General features: G+C 37.6%; 1 pseudogene; it reads left to right on the top strand.

Annotated features, from left to right (window-relative positions):
• LOC143596953 (telomerase reverse transcriptase-like) overlaps positions 1–26193 on the top strand; it is an 86327-nt pseudogene that overhangs the window by 47000 nt on the left and 13134 nt on the right.

Here is a 26193-nt window from a genome sequence, read left to right as displayed (position 1 = left end):
TTCGTTTTTGATTCGTTTAACTCCTTTCTTGGACCAAGATCCCTTGTATAACCCGTATACATCACTTGATCATGCAAGAATCGGTTCCATCTCGGGCTTTCACCCTTTTTCACTTGGAATCTCATTTCCTTGCAAGAACACTCAAGAAACGAACATAAACACGTACATAACACAATTTTACCTCGGTTTTTCTTGTCAAAAATCTCGGTTTTTGGCTCTTGGTCTTGAGAGAATTGGAGGTTTGATGAATTGTGTTGTAAAAAAAAGAAAGTGAAGTGTGTTTTGATGTGTGTGGTCCAATCGGACATATGGGGTGGATGGGGTGGGTCCCACAAGTTCGTTTTTGGCCACTCATTTGGATATCCGAAATCCGGATAATGTTTTGGATAACCTGGTTCAGTTCGTTTCTCGGTTAAACGTTTAATTCGGCTTACAACGAGGCTAAAACGGTCGTTTTTGGTCTAAAAATTGAAATTTATATAAAACCGATTTTAAAAACTTAATCCATGACATTTATTAACTTAATACGTCATATTATTAGTTATTACGCATCTTTTTCGGCTTGATCGATCGTCTCTTGCTCGGTTTGGTATTAAAGGTTTCGTTTAACGTACCGACGTACTATTAAATCGAAATCCTTTTTCTGTGCTTTAATCCACTTATTCCGAAGCTTTAATACTTCGTAACATCACTAAATATCATAATCTCGTCTATAATTGAACCCTCGATTCATTCGGGTTTCAATAACTATCGATCGTTTGATCGCATATTCAATACGGTGAATTATATATTCACGTACAATCAATACAATGAACTATGTATTCTCGTATAATTACCATGGTAACTATTGTACCCGACATTACATATGACGTAACTAACGTCTACCGGTTAGGGTATACCTGGTTTTGTCGGAATCGTTACATTCTCCCCCCGTTAAGAAATTTCGTCCTCGAAATTTTACACGCCCACTATCTCCTTTCGAGAGAAAGGTGGGGTTTTTTTTTTTTTTCCTTCAGAATTAACCTCGCGTTACCAAGTATAATCTGGTCCTCGCTGTGAATTTCCACTTAATCTTAATTAATAACGCTTGGTATGTCCAAACTGTTTAGTTTTCCCGTGTACTATCTTTACGGAATTAGTTATGATATCAAACATGTCTTCTATGAGTACCTCTATTACTAGTACTTTCGTTGCCTCATCGCTTAGGCACTTTTCAATCCGTATTCATGGCAAAATATCATATATAGTACTTAGCCCCTGGAGTACTTTAATCAATAAACTAAATGACCAATCATGGAGATAATCTCATGAGGCCCAATATATTAAGGAGCTATTTTCGGTTTTGGCAAACCTCATATCACCTTTCTAAGGTGATGCCTTTAAAAATGCCTTGTCACCTCTTTCCAATGACAATGGTTTCCTATGATGCCTTTAAGATTGGCATAAATCCTTTGCCAATCTCGCGATGCTTTCAACTCATCTTAAATATTATAAATCCGATTGGTTGTTTCTCGAATCAATTCGAATCTTATGGCTTGATTGACGCCCATTTTCAATTTACAAATTGGTGATAATTACTTCACCCATAGAAAGCTTCAAGCTCTCGATGCTTCCTTCCCCGCCTTCCAATAATGGAAGTAAGATGACTATTTTGATCTGAGATCATTGAAAATGGTACTCCACGACGAGATACCATTTCACCATCAGGAATTTGGGCAAGAATTCATTGTAATATATTCCCACTATCATTGGCGAATTTTCTGTCGTCGTGGCGTTCCCTAGGGTTTTCGGTGTGCAGCCTTATCTCTGGCATAACTCAATATTCACCAACACACGTAACCATATCTTTCTCCAAACTCGGCCATTAATAAAAATCCTTTCAGATATCCGTATCATCAATAGTCAAATCCGATCCCGGATGTATGGATTATTTCGATCTATGCACTTCGTCAATGATTAATTCACGAAGGTCATGGAGGGTCGGGATCCAAACCCGATTTTTGAAGTAGAGAATTTAGGTCCACGCGCTGTTCGAAATTCTCCTCATTGCCGTAAGGTTCCTTCTTTTCCAATTGTTCCTCTTTCAACGCCTCACGTTGAGCGACTCGAATCAGGTTCTAAGGTTCGACTGGACTATCATCCCCAGCACTTGCACTCGCAATGGCTTAACCCGATCTTTCTTACTCAAGGCATCGGCTACGACGTTAGCCTTGCCAGGGTGATAGCGGATGTCACAGTCATAATCGCTTAACAACTCGACCCATCTCCGTTGCCTCATATTCAGTTCCTTCTAATCAAATATGTGCTGCAAACTTTTATGATCGGTGAAGATGGTGCAGTTCGTATCATAGAGATAATGTCTCCACATTCTAAGTGCGAAGATAACCGCTCCCAGTTCTAAGTCGTGAGTAGTGAAATCTTACTCGTGTATTTTTAACTGTCGGGAAGTATAGGCTATGACCTTATTATACTGCGTCAACACGCATCCTAACCCTCTACGCGACGCGTCACAATACGCGACAAAACCATCGTCTCCATCGGGGAGACTTAAAATCGGCGCTTGGCACAATTTTAATGGTTTCTATCTTATTTGGTTCTATGTGAAATCCTTGTTGCTTTACAACATGACCAAGGGATTATGCATTCTTTATTCAAAATCGCATTTCAAAAATTTCGCGTACAACTCCTCTTGCTTTAACACTTCCACAATTTTCCTTATCCGTCGTTCGTGCTCTTCTTTGTGTTGCGAATATATTAAAATATCATCAATGAATGTTATGACAAATTTGTCAAAATAAAGTTTATAGACTCGGTTCATGAGGTCCATGAATGCTGCCGGCGCATTTGTTAGCCCGAAAGGCATAACTAAGAATTCATCATGGCCGTAGCGAGTCCGAAACACTGTTGTTGCAACGTCTTCCTCTTGGATCTCTCATTTGGTGATAACTATATCTAAGATCAATTTTTCTAAAAATAAATCGTCCCTTGCAGTTGGTTAAACAGATCATTCACTCCGAAGAAGTGGGCACCTACTCTTGATCGTCACTTTATTCAATTCTCCCTAATCAACACATATCCTAACACTTCCGTCCTTCATTTCCCAATTAAAACTGGTGCACCCCATGGTGACTAACTAGGTCGTATAAAATCTTATCCAACAATTCTTGTAATTGATTGGATAATTCTTGCATCTCGGACGGTGCAAGTCGGCAGGATGCTTTAGCAACAGGGCCAGCTTGAGACATTAAATCGATTCTGAATTCGACCTGTCGGGTTGGCGGTAATCCAGGGAGTTCTTCTGGGAAAACTTGTGGAAATTTGCGCACCACCGGGATATCTTCTATATGTTTTCTTTTAAGTACCTTGGCAATCACGTTTGTTAAATACACCATGTCTTCTTGTCGTAAATATTATAACATCTCAAGATGAGATTTGAGTGGCAACATAATACCGTACACTTTTCTCTGTATTTAATCGCTTCATCGTCCGAAAGAGAGCTTCTGATCATCTTCTTTTCATATTTGATTTCTACCTCATGTTGAGTTAGCCAATCCCTGCTAACTATTACGTCAAAACTTCTTTGCTTTACTGGTCGTAGGTCAATAAGGAAAGGTTAATCGTTCAGAATAATAGGACAATTCCGTACAATGTAGTTAACCATTAGGGATTTACCGTTAGCGATTCTACAGCATAGGGTTCTATAGTTTCACTAATCGGTATCTTTCCAAAGGGTAGGAGGTTAGCAGGAACTAACTTCTATCGACGACCGTAAAAATATCACTGAAGCCTATTGATTTAAAACTACACCGTACTTAATACCACTTTTGGATCATGACGTGCTTTATTTGAATTACTCACAAAAGCACGGCTCCTTGCTTGATCAGAGGTTGATGCTTGTCATGAGGTTCATCTTCAAAGACACCTTGGTTCAACTTTGGGCAATCTCTCTTGAAACGTTCTGTACTGCCACATTCATAGCAAGTACAACTGTTTGGCATAATTTTATTTCCTCGGATGGATTGTTATTGAAGTTGTTGGGTTCGGAGTGGTTGTACATGAATGGGTTGGGGTTGCCGGTTCTCATGGCTTCAGTTGGTTCTACGAATGAGGCATTACGTCCATCTTTACCATATCTGTGGCCTACTATCACCCGACATTCTTCTTCCTGCCGATAACTATATTTTCCACATTTAAGGAAGGACCCTTTATGCGGTTCATGTTTTCGCACCAGAACTAGTCTTAGGATAATTCTGGGTTGTAGGACCCACCTACTTATTCGCAAGTCTATCTTGCACTATACCTTTATCATTTCCCTTCTTTAATACTCGACGTCTCACCTAACGTCCTTCCAGTCCGCTTCCCATAGAGTAAATATATCAATGCTGGCTTGTGACACAACCCTTCATCAGGTTGTATATTTTACAGGGTTGACTATACTCCTTATCGAAGGAGTTAGTCCCCAATATAGCGCTCACTTCGCTTAGTTTCAGGAGTAATTAGCCATGTTATCAGACATGACTATTCCTTCAAACGATTAGCGTGTTCTAAGTGATCAGCACACAACATTTCTATCTTCCATAGCTTAGTTCCCAACTCTGAATTCAATTACTCGAATAAAAGTGCTCTAGCACAAGAATTTTAAATCCTGACCATATCATCTGAACAAATTTTTTTTTTAACTATAATTTTGTACCATCGTGTTCCATCAATATACAACATAATCTACCAACATATCTGTAGCATATTTCACTACACAATGTTCTAGACTCTTACCAATATCCTTAACCATTTCGATCTTTTCTATCCACTCGCTAATCTATTCCTCCCTTTACCATCAGTCAATTATTAATAATCCCTTTAACACAATCGATAAGCATATTCTTCACACCGGATCTAATTCATTACGACTACTATTCATGTTTAGTATATAACTAATACTTGTAGTCATAATAGCATTCGGTGGGACATTATCACTCTTAGTAATACCACTAAGAATTGAAATATTCATAATCGTGTGATTGCCCGATCTATAATTCTGTGTTCACATTTGCATCAACACTAGCAGTGATCTGTGATACTACATTCGGTATCATCATCTGCTATGCTTGAGCAATCAACTGAATCATATCAATCTCCATCATTGGAGTTACTCGTTTTATGTCATTCTGCCGTACTCATCCCGTACGCAGTAATCAATACTAATCTCACCGTATAACTCGTTACCAGTTCAATCATAACAGCAGGTACACATACACACCAAATATTATCATATATATTACACATACCGGCACCTAGTATAAATATATGTCCCACAAATATAATAACATACGGACTTAACCTGACGTCGGTTAACTTTTAAATACGTTTCATAACCCTTGTCACTAACTGACATAGAGATCTTCTCAACAAAGATCAATGTTTAATATGCTTGATTTCAATATCCGTCTGCATGTCAGCGTAACCGATACATGCTCACCGTGAGCACCAAACGATTACGTACCACGGAGTTATAATATCCGTGTCTATTCGTATATCCGGCATACACAGTATACCACCTACGAACGAACAACCAGCTATGCTATAATGATTCCGACACTTCTTTGTGTATAGGTAATCATTCTATTCGAGCATACATGGGTGTAGACATCTAACGAATGTAAGGATAACATAGGGAGTTGCAAGGTTCAAGGTAATTGCGCAACATGGGTTGCCTTCAAATATTATTAATTACTATTATGGGAAACTCTACACTCGCTCAGTCAATGTCCTCAGGCGTTCTAGGTTTGCTAAAATCGGTAATTCTCGATCTGAAGTTGGTCCGTCTCATATGTTTGTGAGTGAGCAATACATATATATATATTTCAATATATTATTTTATTTTATTTTATTTTATTTATTTACTCCTTTACTTTAATGAAATAAGAATGGGTTCAGGTACGGATCCGTCCGTACGTGAGGGTCGACGGTTCGGGTGAACATCTGGGGTTATTAGGATATACGGTACCGGTGTTGGTAGGGTATGAGATTTATCAATTTTGGTTGGGAGTGACGGTTACTAGATATTTCTGGTTAATGTCACACGGGAGGTCTAACTTGGTGCTATCATAGCTGTGACCCGATAAGTCAGACTTATCATCAACCGATGCTCTAAGAATTCCAGCATCCTCGGTACTTTTATTATTTCATCCCCCGGTTCCTTATCCGGGTCCCATTTCTCAATACATGTACCCACAAGATATGTACATACATATATATACACATTAGCACGTATAAATAATATCATATACTTTACACATATGTTGCCATTTTTACCTATTAATGTCCCCAGTGACTTCCCCTGAATTCCCTCGTGTGGACAAGTCTGTTATTATGTTCCGGACCATAATAACTCCCTTGTCCATTCAAGTTCATCCAGATCCCGTCACAATATATTATTAATTGATATTCAGATCCTATAATACTTGAGCTACTGGTTATATTTTAGGTATCTTTTAAAGACATCCTAATTCTTTATAACCAATGGCTCTGATACCAAGTTCTGTAACACCCCGTAACCGCAGCGGAAACGTAAACGGGGTGCGACAGACTCGTCTGATATCAACCACATTGCTTATAAAGAAAACTGAATACATTAATATACTTCAAAATTACATTATCTCGTATTTCATTACCGTCTAGGTGATACACACATCATACAATACGATACATAATTCTATTTATTATAATGTATCCTAACATTCCGCACGCAAATCTTACACACATCAAGCACTTAGCACGTAAGCAATCACTTCATCTTAGTTGTACCTGAAAAGCATGTGAGAAAACGGGTCAACTACGAATAGTTGGTGAGTTTCACAATTCGAGTAAACCATGATAAATCATTATCATAAAATAATATTATTATCGATGTAATTATGCTGAGCCCACAAGTGAAACCTCTGACTATCACACACAACCCCCTTGGCATATCCCCCGCCCACGGACCCGTGACATATCCCCCGTCCACGGAACTGCCCCAAACCGCTATGTCTAACATTACACAGCAAAATATATATAACACCCAAAATAGACATGTGCAACTGGCTGGGAAACATCAGCAAATCCATGCCGGACCAGTTGGGTTTGTCAGACCAATAGTACTATTCACACTCTACCGGCTTTTAGCTAATCACTCGTGTTTCGGGGCCTTACAATGTTAGCAACTCAGACAATTACCATCTTAGTACATTTCCGTACGATTACCGTACAATAGAACATATATAAATACATTCATTTCCATGCGATCAGCATGTACTTAAACATTTTGATATAAACATGCTTTCCGCCCCGGGAAAATATTTAAAACAGTTCAGTAAAAGGGGGCTCGTGAAACTCACCTTAGCACATGCAAGCAGGTAACAACAATCATTATCAATTAACACGTCCAATCTGTAATATGATCCCTACGATCGTTATTATACAATTATTGTTTATATAATCTTTAACCTTATCAATCGGTACATCTGGGGACACTGTTAACCCAGTACTGTACCTGTTCCGGGGGCAATGTTAACCCAGAAATACTTCTCCGGACTCAGATTGTGATGACGTTTAGAGTTCCATGGTCACAATTTCTATTAGTCGTTTTCTCGTTTTGCGTGCCTAGCACGAATATCCGTTTTATGTTTCAAAATTGAGTTTGGTCACACACGACCCGAAATAGTGGTTGTCTGATAATTTAATTCAAAATGTGAAATTATAGCTCGGTTTAGACGTCCCGATTGGTCGCGGGACTCGTTTCCGTCTTTTGGCGTACCGGAAAACGTTAAAATCGGTTAAAAATACCCAAATCATCCGACTTATTTTCGGATGATTCATTTTTACTTGTTTAACTCAATTATATGAAAATAGTCCATTTTTAAGGTTTTTATACACCAGTCAGCTCGCTTAAGCGAACTTCACCGGTTTACACGTTTTAACTTTGAAAGTTTAATAATCAGCACGATTAATTATCCGTTTACTCCCGGATCTTGAAATTTTGCACAAATCACTTTTTAATAGTGGGGAATTTTATAAAAATATTTCCAGAATTATTTCTTATATTTAAAATTTATTTATCTATTTTTAAACATCATTTAAACACTAAATATGTCGTAAATACCAAACGACCTTAGAAAAATCCCAAATTTTTCCTGGATGTCCCCTGCCATCCAAATAGTCCCCTGTATTTTTTCCAGAACCAAAATCTTCTTTTACATGCCCTTTTTCCAAAACCGAGCTAGAAATCCCTAGAACTTGTTTAACCGAAAAGCCTACTTAGACTTCTCCAACGGACCTCAAATTTTGTGTGTGACTTATACATGATATGAAAAGCTTATCTGAAATTGTCCAGAATTTTTCATGATATTTAACTATTTTTCACCATTTTTGGCCAAAACCGAGCATCAAATTCACCAAATATTCATCCTTTATCCAAAAATTCACAGAACTCATATTTTCATGTGTTTAACACCTCTGTAAAATTTCATGACCTAACTCTAAAGCATCAACAATCTGTCCAAATTTCCCAAAACCGAACATAACCGAATATACCTTTCGTTTTCCGCCACTACAAGCTACAAACTCATCTTTCCGCCTTATCTACCACTAATACAGAGCCTACAAACAACATACCACAATACCAAGCAAGTTACACTCACAATCAAGCCATTTCTTTCATGGTTACGGTTATGATACCAAAACAAAGATTTAACCGTAAAAATTCGTTTTTGATTCGTTTAACTCCTTTCTTGGACCAAGATCCCTTGTATAACCCGTATACATCACTTGATCATGCAAGAATTGGTTCCATCTCGGGCTTTCACCCTTTTTCACTTGGAATCTCATTTCCTTGCAAGAACACTCAAGAAACGAACATAAACACGTACATAACACAATTTTACCTCGGTTTTTCTTGTCAAAAATCTCGGTTTTTGGCTCTTGGTCTTGAGAGAATTGGAGGTTTGATGAATTGTGTTGTAAAAAAAAGAAAGTGAAGTGTGTTTTGATGTGTGTGGTCCGATCGGACATATGGGGTGGATGGGGTGGGTCCCACAAGTTCATTTTTGGCCACTCATTTGGATATCCGAAATCCGGATAATGTTTTGGATAACCTGGTTCAGTTCGTTTCTCGGTTAAACGTTTAATTCGGCTTACAACGAGGCTAAAACGGTCGTTTTTGGTCTAAAAATTGAAATTTATATAAAACCGATTTTAAAAACTTAATCCATGACATTTATTAACTTAAAACGTCATATTATTAGTTATTACGCATCTTTTTCGGCTTGATCGATCGTCTCTTGCTCGGTTTGGTATTAAAGGTTTCGTTTAACGTACCGACGTACTATTAAATCGAAATCCTTTTTCTGTGCTTTAATCCACTTATTCCGAAGCTTTAATACTTCGTAACATCACTAAATATCATATATCTCATCTATAATTGAACCCTCGATTCATTCGGGTTTCAATAACTATCGATCGTTTGATCGCATATTCAATACGGTGAATTATATATTCACGTACAATCAATACAATGAACTATGTATTCTCGTATAATTACCATGGTAACTCTTGTACCCGACATTACATATGACGTAACTAACGTCTACCGGTTAGGGTATACCTGGTTTTGTCGGAATCGTTACATAAGTTCACTTAAAATGCTAAGTAAAGGTAACCCAGTACTAGACCACGAATCGGACTAACGAATGAGTAGGTGAATAAAATAATAACTTAAAATCCTAATGGAAAATGCGTTAAGGCAGTTAATGAAAATAAAATTTTTCCAAGCTGACCTGGCAGCTTAACCCCAGCCACGGGCTCTTCCCTTTGGACCCCGCTAGGGGCTGCCGCCCCTAGAACCCCTTTGCCAGGGGCACTGCCCCCGGACCCCTGTCTGTTGTGGGTTATATAAAGATAGAAATATGATATGAGCAGTAATAGTTAATTGATACATGTAAATATTATACAGTTAGTCGTTCACAGCTCAAGAAAGGGATTACTATAAACGGTGAACGTAACCGCATTCAGGTGAGTTTCTAGCCCCATTTTCCTTGTTATGTTTTCGGGGCTGTGTGCATACTCGATGTGAAGTGTGAATACACTTACCTTAAGTGGTAAGTGTATACTATAGATGTTATACGAGGTAGCTATTATATAATGCTTGTCGGTGCGTGAACGATCTTCGGATATTGCACGTATCGCCAAGGATAGTGATTGTCAAGTGGTTATTAGTGTGTGTAAATGTTATGATGTAACTTGGTTATTATGTAAATGATGTAATTTTATGAAGTGTGTTGTAGACAAGTAGAGGTAGAGTGTGTTAGAAGTGGCAAGAGTCTAGTAAGAGTGTTAGTGGCATGACGATAGTACGTGGTAGGGTAAGCTATACGTGACTTCGTTATTAAAGTGGAAAAGTGGCATAACATTATACGTTATTAAAGTGGCAAAGTGGCATAACGTCATTCGTTATTAAAGTGGCAAAGCGGTAGGGGTAAATAAGAGGTTGAGTGGTAAGGTGAGCAAGTCAGATGGTGGGCTACGTGTCTTCGGATACGTATATGATGCATGTAGTGGTTGTGTGATAAATTGCTTGATTAACTAGAACTCACTCAGCGTAGCTGACTTTTAGTATGCACGCAGGTGAGTAGAATGAGACAGCTGGCTTGAGCGGGGAAACATGGCAGAAGAATAAGGTTCTGGCATCCGAAGACTCAAGATGTTTTATGTTTAATATTATAAAACAAAAGACAAGGTGTTTATTTAAGACAAGATATGAATTGGGATATAATGTTTCATGAAAGTTTTAATATTCCACGAATGTTTTAATAAACTCTGATTTGTAGAACTGTGTTTATGAGTAAATCCGACGCTAAAGTAGGGCTACCAGGAACGGGGCCTTACAACCTCGAAACCCGTGCCACACACTGATGATGTTTCATTGAAGTACGTGCTATCCCGAGATGACTCGACGTCCCGCCTCGAAGTGCTTGCCGACAAGTTGTGAAGATTGGAGAACCTCTATTTGCGTGCAAGTAAAGAATTGACCAAGATTCTCGAAGAACGTGCAAGTGTCGAAGTGCTACCCAAAAGTATAGAAAACATAAGCCGACTAAGGTAGGGATAATGCCCGAATAAAATATTAATAAAAAATTAAAAGGCTTAGACCCTAGTTGAGGGTATACTCGATACCTCGAGAATAAATAAAACAAAGTAAAACAAAGAAAAGATATAAAGATAAAGATATACTTCTTTTTTAAGTAAAGTATGATTATTATTTAAATGGTTTTAGATAATAATAATAATAATAATAATAATAATAATAATAATAATAATAATAATAAAGTATACGTTTCTTCAAGAAGAAGAAACGTAGTGTTAGAAAAATAAACAAGGAGAACTAATGGTTAAACTTGTAAAAGAAAGAAAAGTATTTTAAACTAAAGATTTAAATAGAAAACATAATCGAGGTAAATATTATACAAAAGAGACTAAAGGTCTTAAATCCGGACTAAAGATCTGGTATTAATTAAAGGTTATACTCGTACTATAGGTCCGAGATAACAAGAAAGACTGATCAGTGAAGTGAAGCTGGTCATTTGAAAAGGTGAATACGTCCAACTTTTATAACTTGTCTAATCGAGTCAATCAAATTGACTACATGAGATTATGTATCTCTAAAACATTATAAACAAAAGTAATCACTGGCCTTCAGGATGTCGTGTATGTTTGTTTGGATCCTTACATATGTGGGTAGATGGTGGGCACACCGCGCCACACCTGGCTATATGCCTCCGCCACGATGGGTCGGACCTAAGTTACGTCCGAGTGAAAGTAATCATGTGTATACTGATGGTAGCTAAGTAATCTCGAACGCAGCGGTGCTTGCTTAGCGGTTTCCAGTAGAGCTTAAGTTTATAATTGTGTTTTAAGTTTTAACTTGATTATTCCTAAGCCACGATGGGCCGAGACCTAAGTTATGTCTCGAGGGGTAATTAAGTAAATAAAATATTTTATGCGTCAGCTTATTCACCAGCATGTGTTGCTGACGTATTTTCAAATTGTTTTACAGGTAATGATGGTTAGCCGCTTGAAGAATCGAAGTTGACATCTAGGCGATCTGATGGCTCAGATCATTTTTTTTTGTTAAATGTTAAACTTAAGTGGTGGTTTGTATAAAACAAGTAATCATTTTGTAAACATTAACAAGTGTTTTTATTAAATCCTGTATTTTGTTATGTAAATATTATTATTTTAATCCACGCTAATATATTTCCGCATTAACCCGTAATTTTTATTTAATTACAAAAACGGTACCAACTGTTGGTCATACGCCCAGGCCCGAGTATGGGGTCTGACATATGCTCACCAACATTTTTGTGTTGACGGATATTTTTACAATGTTGCGGGAAATGCTTGAAGAATTGTTGGAAAAAAACTATTTAGGGTGGATTTAGATACACGCCGAATTATAAAATCAAGACTATGCTTTATTATTTTGTTGTTATATGTTTCATTATGGACAAGTTGGATTTTCATTAGTAATGTAAAACAATATTATTTAAGCTATTGAAATCTAGTTATGTCAATGAATTTTTTTGAAATCAATCTATCACATTGCACCCTGATGTTTCCACCATCGGTTGGGGTGTGACAATTGCCCAATAGAAAACATCCCATAAATTTGCTTTTACCCTATCCCTTACAAACTACATGTATTGGAAAACAATGATTTACCCATTTCTTGTCACAAACAACATGTTTGGCTATATCGATGGAACTATTCCATGCCCCTCCCCTACAATCACAATCGAGGGTTCTGGTTCAGACAAAGATACAACCCCAATCGTGACCCGCAATAACCCTAATCATTCTACATGGGTTGCCAATGATGCCCATGTCCGTATGTTTCTTATCTCTATAGTATCTGAAGCATCTTTTCATCATGTTCATCGGGACACGTCTAGGGATCTCTGGCTCTACCTAAAACGTGCTTACGCACCACATACTTCGTCTCGCATGTTTACCATAAAACAACAACTTCTGAGGATTGAGATGAATGGCGATGAAACACCTACAGCCTGTCTATCTAGGGCTCAAGAATATGCCAAAGCCCTTTTCAACAACGGTGAACCAATCAAAAACAAAGATTTGGTCATGTTAGCTACCTATGGTCTCTATAAAGAATACAATGGACTGAAGTCAAACCTTCTGGTCCATGAAAAACCCATCACTTTTAATGAACTACTAGGTTTACTTGCTGACCTTGATTTTATGATTCACAAAAATCAGCCCACACCACCATTATCCCAAGCATTCATGGTAGCAACCAACGCCCATCTTAACACCCCTACTGCTAGTTCCGAAGGCCACACAACAGCTAACCAAGCTCATCTCCTTGTTGTCCAACAATTAGCCTCAAAACTAGGATATCACCTCACACCATCAGCTCCCTCACAAGCTTTCTATAGCTCTCTATCTACTCAAAACAATAAGGGACGTGGTTACAATACTAATCGTGGCCGTGGACGTAGTTTCAAAAATCGAACTGGTGGCAACCGAAGTCAGTTTGAATGGGCCTCTAACACAAACATAGTTTACGGTTCATGCAACCGATATGGTATTGGTCACATCCCATCTCTTTGTCCAAACAAGGATCCATCAACAGTTCGTACACGACCCTCTGCCAACTTTGCTGACCATCGGTCTACTACATCTACAACTTGACTCCCAGACACTAGTACCAATAGCCATGTCACAGCATATCTTGCAAGCTTAGGCACATCAGAAGCATATCATGGTGATGATGCTCTTCATGTTGGAAACGGTTTGGGTTTACCTATTTTGCACATCGGTTCCACTCATATTTTCTCACCTCACAAAACTCTTTCGTTATGTAACATTCTTCATGTTCCACAAATTCAACGTAACTTGTTATCTGCTCAAATATTTTTTCTTGATAATCATGTCTTCTTTGAATTTCAACTTTTTTTCTTTTGTGTGAAGGATATATCTACACGCACCACACTACTCATGGGTGAAAGTACATATGGTCTCTACTCTATTGTCCTTCCACAACTTCAGTCTATTCGCAAGTCCGCCTTTTCTTCCACGCGTGCTTCTTCAGCTGTATGGCATCAACGATTGGGACATCCGCATCATGAGGTTTTAAGAACTATGTTACCCAAATATTTACTTCCTGTTTCTCATAAAACTTATAATTATATTTGCACTTCTTGTCAATTGGGAAAACTACAAAACTTTCTTTGCATAATTCTTCATTTCATAGTAATCATATTTTGGTTTGGCATATTGTGATGTTTGGGGTCCCGCACCCGTTTTATCATCTGATGGTATTCATTATTTTATGTTATGTGTTGATTATCCTTCAAATTACATGTGGATTTTTCATTTGAAACCAAAGTCTGACGTGTATTCGGTTTTCAAACAATTTATTTCCATGGTCGAACGGAAAATTAATACAAAACTTAAAAATGTTCAAACCGATTGGGGTGGCGAGTTTCGCAATCTTTTCTTTCCACCTTTTTACCTCGCTCAGTATCATTCATCGTCGGTCTTGCCCCACACAAGTGAGCAAAATGGCATAGTCGAACGCCAAAATCGTCATGTCGTTGAAACAGGTCTTTCCCTTCTTGCTCAATCGTTTGTCCCACAACGTTTTTGGCATTTTGCATTTGACACAGCCGTCTATCTTATTAACCGCATGCCATCTCATTCCAATTCTAGCAAGTCGCCATTTGAAACGGTCCATGACCATCCACCAGATTATTCTTTTTTACGGGTTTTTGGGTGTCAATGTTTCCCGTATCTTCGACCGTATAATACCCATAAAATGGATTTTCGGTCGATGCCATGTATTTTTCTCGTTTACAGCCCTGTTCACCATGGGTATCATTGTTTAGATCCTACAACCGATCGCCTCTATATCGCTCGCCATGTGAGGTTCAATGAAAACTACTTTCCTTTCCATCCACAACCATCACCTAAAACTCCGGTTACCGACTCTACTCCATATACCGCGTTTGTCCCATCTCCACCACCCCCGAAAACCTAACCAACATCACAATCTAACCCATCTATCACCCATATAGGCTCCGAACAACCAGCTAACTCCAGCCCGCCGACCACCTCTTTGGCTACCGACCAACCAGATCCAAGCTGCAGGTCGTTTCCGGCCTCAGCTTGCGGAGGAATATTAGACATATTAGATTAGATATTACAATAATTATAGTAGAGGGATCTAATTGTAATATAGTCTAGTACATAAACACTCTTGTACAGAATTTTATCATTCAATAATACAAAATTACAATTACATACATTTAACTTGCACACCCTCTCTAAGCACAAATTCTGCCCATTTACAAGAGGCGCACCTCAAGCAACTTTGAGTCAAGTTGACTTTCATTTTGATAGATGACATAAGCTGCTACTTTTGTACAGATTCTTAGAAGGACCATTGTAATGATATTATCCGAGAACAACTCTTCAAAGAATGTAATATGCAAAGACTATAATAAGGTGAAATTTCAACCTTTAAGAGTGTACCGTTTGTTTTAGCCCGATTGTTCTTAGCTGGAAAAGATCATACATGATTGCTAACATATTTATATATTTGACAGCGCACGCGTTCAAGCATTGTTGTAGAAGCTCTAGCATCACCTTCATGGATTTTGCTTTTAAAGAGGGTAAAAGTAGCAGATTGCGGGGGTTAAAAGTAGGCCTCTAAATGAACCGAACGAACACGAACAAGGGCATGTTCGTGTTCGTTCATTTAACTTTAAACGAACACAAACACTCAACCAGAAAAATATTTGTGTTCTTGTTCGTTTGTTTAAAAAATGAACATGTTCGTGTTTGTTTAAAATCTAAACGAATAGTTCACAACCATAAATGAACATATATGAACAAACGTAAATGAACATAAAAAAAGATAAACGTACATAAATGAACGAACGAAGCATGTGTTCATGTTCGCTCGTTTATTTAAATGAAGACAACTTTTTTTTCAGGTTTGTTCGTTTATTAAAAAACGAACATAAATGAACTTCCCGCCGAACGGTTCATTGAACGTTCGATTCGTTTAGTTAAAAGATCTTTGTAAATTGAGTAATTATCTTGAATATGCAGATTAGAGATGTCGTGATGGTTTATTTATTGAAGTATTCTTCAATTGTTATTCATATAAATGAACAGAAACATAATTAGGTGGTGGGAACTGCCATCATTGATTTATGTTGGAAACACTTGAAACGTACTTCTCATTCCAAGAATCAGTAGCAATCATTAGGTTAAAGACTTGATGATTTTGTTTCTAATATACTCCGGCATCTTCATGGTTAACAAGTTGTTGATATAAATATTTCTAATAGGTGTTCTTGATAAAGTTGGTTCTGTCATTATGAATAATATCGCTACTACGAACAGCTGTCATGGAGATTCTACAATGGACGTTGACTTGAGTCAAAATAACCAAAAAATGGAGTTCAGTCTAGGAAGCGATCAAGATCACATGCTTCCAGTCGCAAACACAAACGTAGGAAGCTTTCATCCCGTGATATAAAAAGTTCTTTACCTCAGGAGGAAGGTAATATGCATATATATATATAAATATATATATATATATATAGGGTGAGGTTAGAATAAGAAGTGAGTTATTTGTAAGAAGTGTGAGAAGTAATATCGGGTGTTGGATTTGATCATCTGATGGTAGATATTGTTAGTGTGTTTTTTGTTCGGTGTGTTTTATTTTGTTAGTTCGGTGTGTTTTATTTTTTTAAGGGTAAAAACCATTTCTTACACTTCTTAGGATAGTTTTACTTCTTATTTTAACCTTGCTATATATATATATATATATATATATATATATATATATATATAGGGAAAGGATCATGAGAGAACTCCATTTTATGGAGAGAACTAGAGAACTACTAAGTTAAGGGGGTAAATATGTAAAACAACACAAACTATATTTTCCCCAAATCCGGTTTCCCTTATCACGATTTCCTTCCCTTATCAATATCTCCTTCCATGTCACGAACCTCTTTTCAATCCAATCCACTAATACCTATATCAATTACTTGAATCGTCATAATATAATTGAAATCGAGCTCCATTGATCACGCACGTTGTACATCCCGTTCTTCCTAAAATGTTGATCGAGAGTAGGGTTAGATTAAATTCGTTTTACTATTTTAGATTGAATTATAATCGTGTTTTGCTTTTGTTTAATCAGAAATCGACTCGTCTGGAAGCATTGTTGCAATTAATGGTGCAATATTGGTTCAATTGAATGATTCTATGTCAAATACATTTGTTACTGCAACAAACGTTGATGAAGATGCTGAAATAACCGACTCTGTATCAGAATCTCATGTCAATCAATCAAGTATTTCACATTCAGTGTCATCCGGCGATGATGCTTCAAGCTATTGTGTCCAAACCGAGAATAATATGCAATATGTTGGCGTTGAACATCGAGGTAACATATAGACTTACATATTGACTTTATGGATCTGCACACACAGCTGTTATTCAATGCGTATATGATACATATTACGTATGTGTTTTATATTGCATATATGTAATATAACACCTTTTCCCCATATTATGCAATACACATATGCACTATACATGTTAACACTCCATCTTACATTCTGTGTTATCTAAATGTTAACACTATGTGACATTTGTTACAATCACGTAACGCATCTTAGCTGTTAATGTATTTATTATATCTTGACATGTGTGATACATATGTGTTACGAGTGTTTACGTCCTATACGTTAACAATACATTATATGTGTGTACCACGTACACGCAATGCATTATGACTCCCAATAAGTCATATGTCACGCGTGTATGTCCTGTTTATTACAATCACACGATGCATATTACATTTAACATAACACACATATATACTTAACGAGCACATTATGTGATCCTACCATAAACTTTTATGCATTTGTGATAATGTACTCAACCTTATAAAGGATCTGTGTCGGGCATTGTTTACCATACACCAAACGGAACAACATACTGGAAACCTTACATGCCCGAAGAATTTGTGCCTGTCAAAGACATGGAGTTTGAAACGTGGGACGATGTTGTCAATATGTATAACACATATGCTGACAAATCTGGGTTTTCAATACGTTTAAGCACTATTAAACGAGTCAAGGGTTCGGTAACACACAGATACATGCTTTGTACCCGAGCTGGCAAACTGAAATTTCAAGATTTTGATTCAACTAACTCAAACTCTGCTTCGACCTCACGTCGCAACAGCTCCAAGGCTGTGTGTTGCAATGCACGCCTAAGATTGAAACCCGTTCCAAACACCATGAGATTCAAGATTTATGATTCTGTTGATATTTATACCCATGAGCTGATTGGGCCGAACGCTATAGAGTTTACAAAGAAATGACGAAAAATTGGGTATTCTGAACGCAATTTCATTCACAAACTAGGTTTAAACAAAATTGGTCCAAACATTGCGCATAACTTGCAATGTTCGTTAAAGGGCGGATCTCACAACGTTCATGGTACTAAAACTGATTTCCAAAATGCTACCAGGGATGTCCGCCTCTTTATTACTGACCGAGATGCGCAACAGATTGTTGACACGTTGATGTCTCGTTCGGTCAACTTGCCAAATTTCTCGTTTGAGTACAAAGTTGTTGGAGGTGAACTTCGTTATATATTTTGGGCTGACGATGTTTCACAATGCAACTATGATGCATTCGGGGAGGTTTTAGGTTTTGATGCAACATACCGTACCAACAAGTAAGTGATCGATACACAAATGCATTACACGTATATATTTATGACGTTAACCATTTCTAACAGCACATTGTACTACCGCCACACCTGTTTGATACCAACATTCCACTCACATGTTTTTATACGTGTTTCTTATATGCATTTTGTGTAACACAATTTTTTCTCTTTTTTTATATTTATATGACAGATATGGCATGATATTTGTACCATTTACTGGAGTAAATCATCATAAGAAGTGTGTGACATTTAGTGCTGGTCTAATATATGACGAGACTATCGAGTCCTACAAGTGGTTACTCGAAAAGTTTCTAAAAACACATAAAAAACAGCCCAAACTCCTTTTAACCGATCAAGATGTTGCGGTTAAAAAAGCTGTGCTTGCTGTGTTTGACAAGTCAATTCACCGACTTTGTATGTGGCACATTGTTAAGAAGATACCATTAAAGGTACGGTTATTTTATTTTTTTTTCAATTTTTATTTTGTTATACATGATGCACATATGTAACGCTCGTACAATTTCTAACAGATTTCGAGTGACTTATTAGCAAATACGGATTTGCGAGTTTCCATACATAAACTGGTGTGGAACTTGTTTATAACACTTTCTACATTTGAAGAGAAGTGGAAATTGCTTATTGGTGACCTTAATTTGAGTGATCATCATTGGCTTACCGAGATTTATGCAATCAGGGAGCAATGGGTCCCTTGTTATTTCAAAGAAATACAATGGTGTTGCATTATGAAAACGACATCGAAATGTGAAAGCTCCAATTCTCTATTTAAAGTCAACACCAGTCACGCCAACACGCTTGTCTAGTTTCTCTTGTGTTTTGGCACTGCCATTGATAGACAACGAAAAACTCAACTTGAACTTGACACCGAAACTAATACAACACCGAGATTGCCCGAAAAACTGCCTTTAGAAATACACGCGTCCAAAATATACACACGCAGAATATTTCTGGATGTTTAGGGTTTAGGGTTCAAAAAGAAATTTACAGAGGAATGAGGCAGTGTTATATTACAAGTTCTTCATAATCAAACGGCGTTAAGAAATTCAACATCGCACATACCAACAAAAAATTCGAAGTAGTCAACAATTACGCGGTACGTTTGTTTACGGTTTCGATTATTTTTATGTTTACATATTAACTATTATATTCATTGACATTCACCTTATTTTCATGTTATAATTTTGTTGGTTAACATACGTAGGCCGACTTTAACGCACACGATACAACTGTTTCTTGCTCGTGTATGGGGTTCACGAGTGTTGGATATCTGTGCAGACATGCTTTTTGTATGTTTAGGTACAATGAGGTCGAATTGATACCTAACAAATACCTACCTGCTTGATGGATGAGGAACGTGCTTCTAGACAGGGTTCATGACATTGCGAACAGATATTCTGTTGAAGATGACGAGGAGTCCGTTCTTAGACGCTACATGTTTGATTTATTAACCGACTGTGCTGACCGACTGAGACACAAACCGGATTGCCTCAATGCCCTCTTTGCACAGCTTAAAGATATAAAAGACAAAGTGTTTAAAGTGTTCCCGTCTGAGCCACCTTGTAATAGTAAACGTTCAATTGTAAGTGAGCTCGTTGGACAGGCCGACACGGTTGATGTGACTATCAAGCCACCCATTGGTATTAAAAACAAGGGGTCGGGTAATAAACGTCAGGTCGGCGTAGTTGAAAAACTGATGGAAAACTGTAACAAAAACCCAAGGTTGTGCCACAAATGCAACAAATATATGTTTGATCATGACTCCCGTAACTGTGAAAAAGTCAAAGCTGCTAAAGAAGCCGCCGCCGCCGCTGTTTTAGTTGATACTGGTGCGGATAGGTCAACCATCGATCGCTCTGTCAACCGTTATGCCACACGTTCCAACCGCGCTGCTTCTACTTGATATTCTGAATTTATATTACATGCTTACTTGATTTTCTGCACTTTATATTACATACGCGCATTACATTGTTACGTATATTCAATAAGCACGTATCACCTTTCTATATTTGACAATTATGCCTTTTAAGACATGTTGATATTACTACCGGTACAACCCAATGAAACTTATGTTTGTGTAATACGTATTTGTATTTGAGTTTTATATTTATGTTTAAACCGTTTTAGTCGGGTGCACTTGTGTGGTATATATCGTTTGTGCATGATTTTTGACGCATGCATTATCATTACACGTTGTATAGTTTTTATACCTGTGTTTTTTTTACATACCGCACTCTGAATATTGTATTGCGCGTACGCATTTACACACGGTATTTTACGCTATATTATAACTATTACGTTGCGTATACGCATTATAACGCATATACGCATTTTCATTCTTTTTTGTTTGCACACCGTATTGAATACAACTATAATTGTTTTTTGATCTCCAAATATATAATGTAATGTACGATCGCTAACTATCCTTATTATGTTTTCATATTACATGTGTGTATCACACATGTTTGCCATTAGTTATCCTTATTATGTTTCGTATTACACGTGTGCATCACACATTGGTCCCTATCTAATTTTCTTATTTTTTCATATTACACATGTGCATCACACATTTGCCCCTAACTATATTTCTTATGTTTTCATATTACACATGTACATCACGTGCTCCATGTACACTGTATCATTGTCACATTATATTTACATTATTTCGAACATTGTATATGTGTCTTCTACGTATACGTTGCACAATCCCTATACATTATTTACACAGATTCAACGAACACATAAACACTTACATCCATATCCTTCAACTGTTTCATTCATTTGCAAATATCAAAACAAACAAAACAATCAAGACAAATGCTTTAAACCATACCATCCAGCTATCTAGTTCAATTGCACGTGTCAAAACAAACACAATAACCATGTCATAAACTATCTTACACCGTATGTTTTTACCCAATTACCATTTGTTCCATTCTTAACTATCAATAATCACAAAACTATCCATCAACCCTCCTTAAAACGAACCTCTTTAGCCACAACTTGTTTTGGTTTTCTGCTTTCCCAATCCCTAGCATCCGCCAACATGTCACCTCTTACTTTGTTTACTCCCGAAAGCAGTATGTGGGCTATGTACTTCATTTTGAGAATATTTATCTGCTCTACCTTTCTGTCCTCTTCCACACTCGATCTCCTCCTCTATAACACTCCATGTGTCGCATCGCAAATACAACACAATCTGTTACGTTGCTTGATGTTTTCCATGGTAACTTCACTCTTGTTGGCGACCATGTACGCCTAATCTCTTTCGCCTTTTGGGTGCCAAACTAATGTCAGGTACCTACTGAATATGTCAATCTGTGTAAACGAAAAAAAATCATTATAACAAACGTGTATGACAACAGTATATATTTATAATGTATTACACGTTCAATTTGTTAACATACTACGCATGTGTATCACCGACTGCCTACTTGTATTCATCGCTAATAATATTTTTATATTGTGCTTTGACTTACCACTTTGTACGGCGTGCTTTTATCTGCGTAAACGGTGCTGTTTCTAACTCCATGCACGGTCTTCTCCATGTTGTCGAAAATATAAACACTAGCGTCCCTCATGTCAAACGCGATTACATAAAAGAGATTATTTTCAAAAATCGGCAACACCACCGCATCATACTCTCGTAAACCCATCTTGCTTTTATCATTATTTAGCACAGACAACAAATTTTTTTGAAACACGTCTACTCTTTGTACATCTGTTGATTTCTTTTTGGTAATCATCCATCCAATCTTCCACAATTAATTAATGCCACTTCAACATTAATTTATATAAGTGTTATTCAAATTATTTTAAGGCGATATATACTGTAAACTTATAATCGTTGATGCGCGACAAAATAAACGGCTTATTGACCTCGGGCTTCTAAACTGTTCTTGATAGTTTAAAACCGTGACCCAACAGTCAACCACGCTTCGCTGAACCGGATTATCGGGCAACACAGATTCCACAAATAAGCTCTCGTGAAAACACCATAGTCGGCATCGAACATATCCTTTCTATATAATATTAAAATGGTAACAAATACTAACATTATATATGTGTTTATATAGTACATATACGTATTATTCACGCATGTATAATTAAAAGCACGTATACGCACTTTAATGCGTATACGCTGTAATATAGTAAGTGTATATATGCACCAGCTTAATAACGTGTATGCATAAAACATCAATACTTACATAATGTTTCATGAACCTTACACATACACGCTGCTGCCATATTAACGCATTACGTATATGCATTAATATATGTGAATATTGCTACATACACGCACTACTATGTTTTCATATGTAATTACAAACATAATACGTGTATAAAAATTTAATAAAACATTTTTACCTGAATGTTTTATCAACAATCCCGTGTTCTTCCTTCACCGAAAGTTTTGTAGATTTCAACATTGTGCTCTTTCTTTCCTTGTTCTTTTTAAACTCTATCAGTCCTCTTAGGTACCGAAAAACCATCATTTCTTCATCACTCATCACCTGTTCTATGTCAACTGGTTGGCACGACACTATACCCGTGTTTTCATTAGCATTCGTGTCGTTGTCCATGCCACCGGATTCTTGGGAGCTGAAACCGAGGCTGAAACTCGGTTTTTCATAATCGACATCTTTTGTTTTATCTGTGATATTCTTTATCACTACATCCAGCTTCAAACCACCCTCTTCCTCTTCATCCTCGTCTTCATTCTTCTCGCCATCAACGTTCACATTGTCACCCTCCTCTTCAAAATCGTCCTCAATCTTCTCACCATCAACGTTCGCATTGTCACCTTCGACCTTCGCAACATCTTTGTAGAAATTTTTATACCTATCAACAAAAGTCTTTATCTCACTAATTGTTGGAAAAGCCGAATGTGCTTCACGCAGAGCTCTTGCGATTTTTTTTTGTCTTTGATGGCAAATTCGAATAGCGTGTCAAGCTTGGTCACATGTCCCTGTTAATAAAAGCACATCATACGTTATTAATGTTAATAGTCTCATTATACTAAATATATACATGTGTGATGGTTGTAACTCGTATCGTCAGATCATTCGGGCTATACAGATTTGTAGGCGTGTTAATCTCTATTTCGTCCTCGCTTTCATCTCCATCAACGCCCAAATACATGTCCCTCATATCACCCCGTCCAAACCTCCATGTTTCTTTTCTAACTTCTCCCTTTTTTTGCAAATTTGCCATGCTCCAAAATTTTATCGGGCTCATGCTACGTTCCGCATTAAACCCGGGAGATACAACTCTATCCACATAGGTTAACTGTAACTTTTTACAACTGTTAGATACACGCACGTTTAATAATTCTCAACAAATTTACAATCATTTATTTAATGAAATTCGTACCACAAGTATCGTCAACAGGCCAGTGAATATTGATTTCAGGTTGCATCTTCTCCAACCAGACTTGCATTTTTTCATCGAGTCGACGATGAAGGAGCACCAGTCAATGTCACAAATGTTTGTGTCGTCTCTTATGTGATGAATGAATTCAAGCTTGCACTTCCCCGTCTGTTGAGTCTCCCCCATCGCGCTAAGGAACATCGTCAAAAAGTCAAGCTTGAACATTATCCCACCTGTAACATCCTGAAATTTCAAATAATAATATTTTACATATTATTTCTTATAATGGAAAAGTTTATGTGAGTTGATGGGTAAATAATAAAATAACCAAGATGGATGGATAAGTAGGCTAATTAAGGGAATTAAGCATGGACTAAATGGGAAATGTGAGCTTTAGATCCATGGGCTTAAGGGAGTATAAAAACCCCTTAAACCCTAAATCTTTCCATTTACATCCATCTTATCCATCTTATTCTCCCTACACCTCCCTAACACACACAACCTTTCTATTTTTGGCCGCAAGAGAAGGAACGAGATCAAAGATCGAACGAGCATAGGTCTTTGGTTTATCATCCTCATTAAGCTAGATAAACGATCCAAGTTCATAATCAAAGCTAGCTGTGACCTAGAAACATCATAAAGGTATGTTCTTGATCTTAAAGGTTACGTGTTTATGAACGAATAATCATGAAATTTAAACCTAGCGTAGATCGGGTCTAGTTAGTTCATAAAGTAGCAAACTTGATGATTAATATGGACGAAAAGGCTCATGGTTAGATATGGTTCATGAATAAAACCCTGGAACAAGTTAAAGAACGTTTTAGGCTTAAAGGCTCAAGCTTTATAGCAAGAACGAGCTGGACTTTGAGCCGTGGGGGTTAGGAGGTATTAAAACAGTTAGAAATGGTGGTGTATGTAGCTAAAGGAGAAATCTTGGACAGTTAACCGTTATTGAGCCTAAAATGGAATAAAAGATAGAAAGTTGAGCTGAAAAATGAGTTGAGCTCTCGGCCAAGTTTGAGAATCCTTGGTCAAACCTCATGGTTCTCGGTCAAACAGGCGGCCAACAGAAGTTCTCGGCCAGAAAGGTTCTCGGTGATCATGTGTTCTCGGTCAAGAACACATGTTCTCGGCAACCTTGTGTTCTCGGTCAGGGTTCTCGGCCGAAAAAATGGGTTCTCGGTTAAGGAAGGATTTCGGCCAAGCATAAGAGTTCCCTGTTGAGTGTTGGGCCTAAGTCCAGTTGGGCCCAGATAGCCTAACAGACTGTCGGGACAAATTAACTAGGTCCACACCATGCTAAACCCATATCCAATTTAGACAAATTAGCCTATTATCTTAGGCTTAGCAAATAAGCCCAATTTAGACATATTGTTAACCCCAGCCAGGGGCTCTGCCCCTTGAACCCCGCTAGGGGCTGCCGCCCCTAGAACCCCGCTTCCAGGGGCGCTGCCCCTGGACCCCCGTCCATTGTGGGTTATAACTAAACTAGAAACACAATATAGATAGCGATAGTCGATTGATACGTGTAATTGTTATACAGTTAGCCGTGCACAACTCAAGAGAGGACTAACAATTAACGGTGAACGTAACCATGTTTAGGTGAGTTTCTGGCCCCACTTTCTTGTTATGTTTTCGGGGCTGTGTGCATACTCGATGTGTTTGTTAATACGTTTATCCTAAGTGTTAAATGTATGCCTTACGTGAATATGTGAAAAGTATGAATGATTGCTTGTCAGTACGTGAACGATCTTCGGATATTGCACGTTTTGTCAAGTTGTAATGTTATGTTAAATGATAATATGATATGTACATATATGGATGAATATAAATGAGGTATGGTTGTATGGTAATAAAGAGGGACTGAGCCCTAACAATACTCGAGGAAGGATGGACCGAGCCCTAATAATACTCGAGGAAGGAGGGACCGAGCCCTAATAATACTCGAGGAAGGAGGGACCGAGCCCTAGTAATACTCAAGGAAAGAGGGAC

The sequence above is a fragment of the Bidens hawaiensis genome, unplaced genomic scaffold, assembly GCF_021521415.1.
Source record: "Bidens hawaiensis isolate Kalapana, Puna unplaced genomic scaffold, B.hawaiensis_p1.1 tig00047407_1, whole genome shotgun sequence".
NCBI classification, from domain to species: domain Eukaryota; kingdom Viridiplantae; phylum Streptophyta; class Magnoliopsida; order Asterales; family Asteraceae; genus Bidens; species Bidens hawaiensis.
This window is presented reverse-complemented; position numbering and strand designations above follow the sequence as displayed.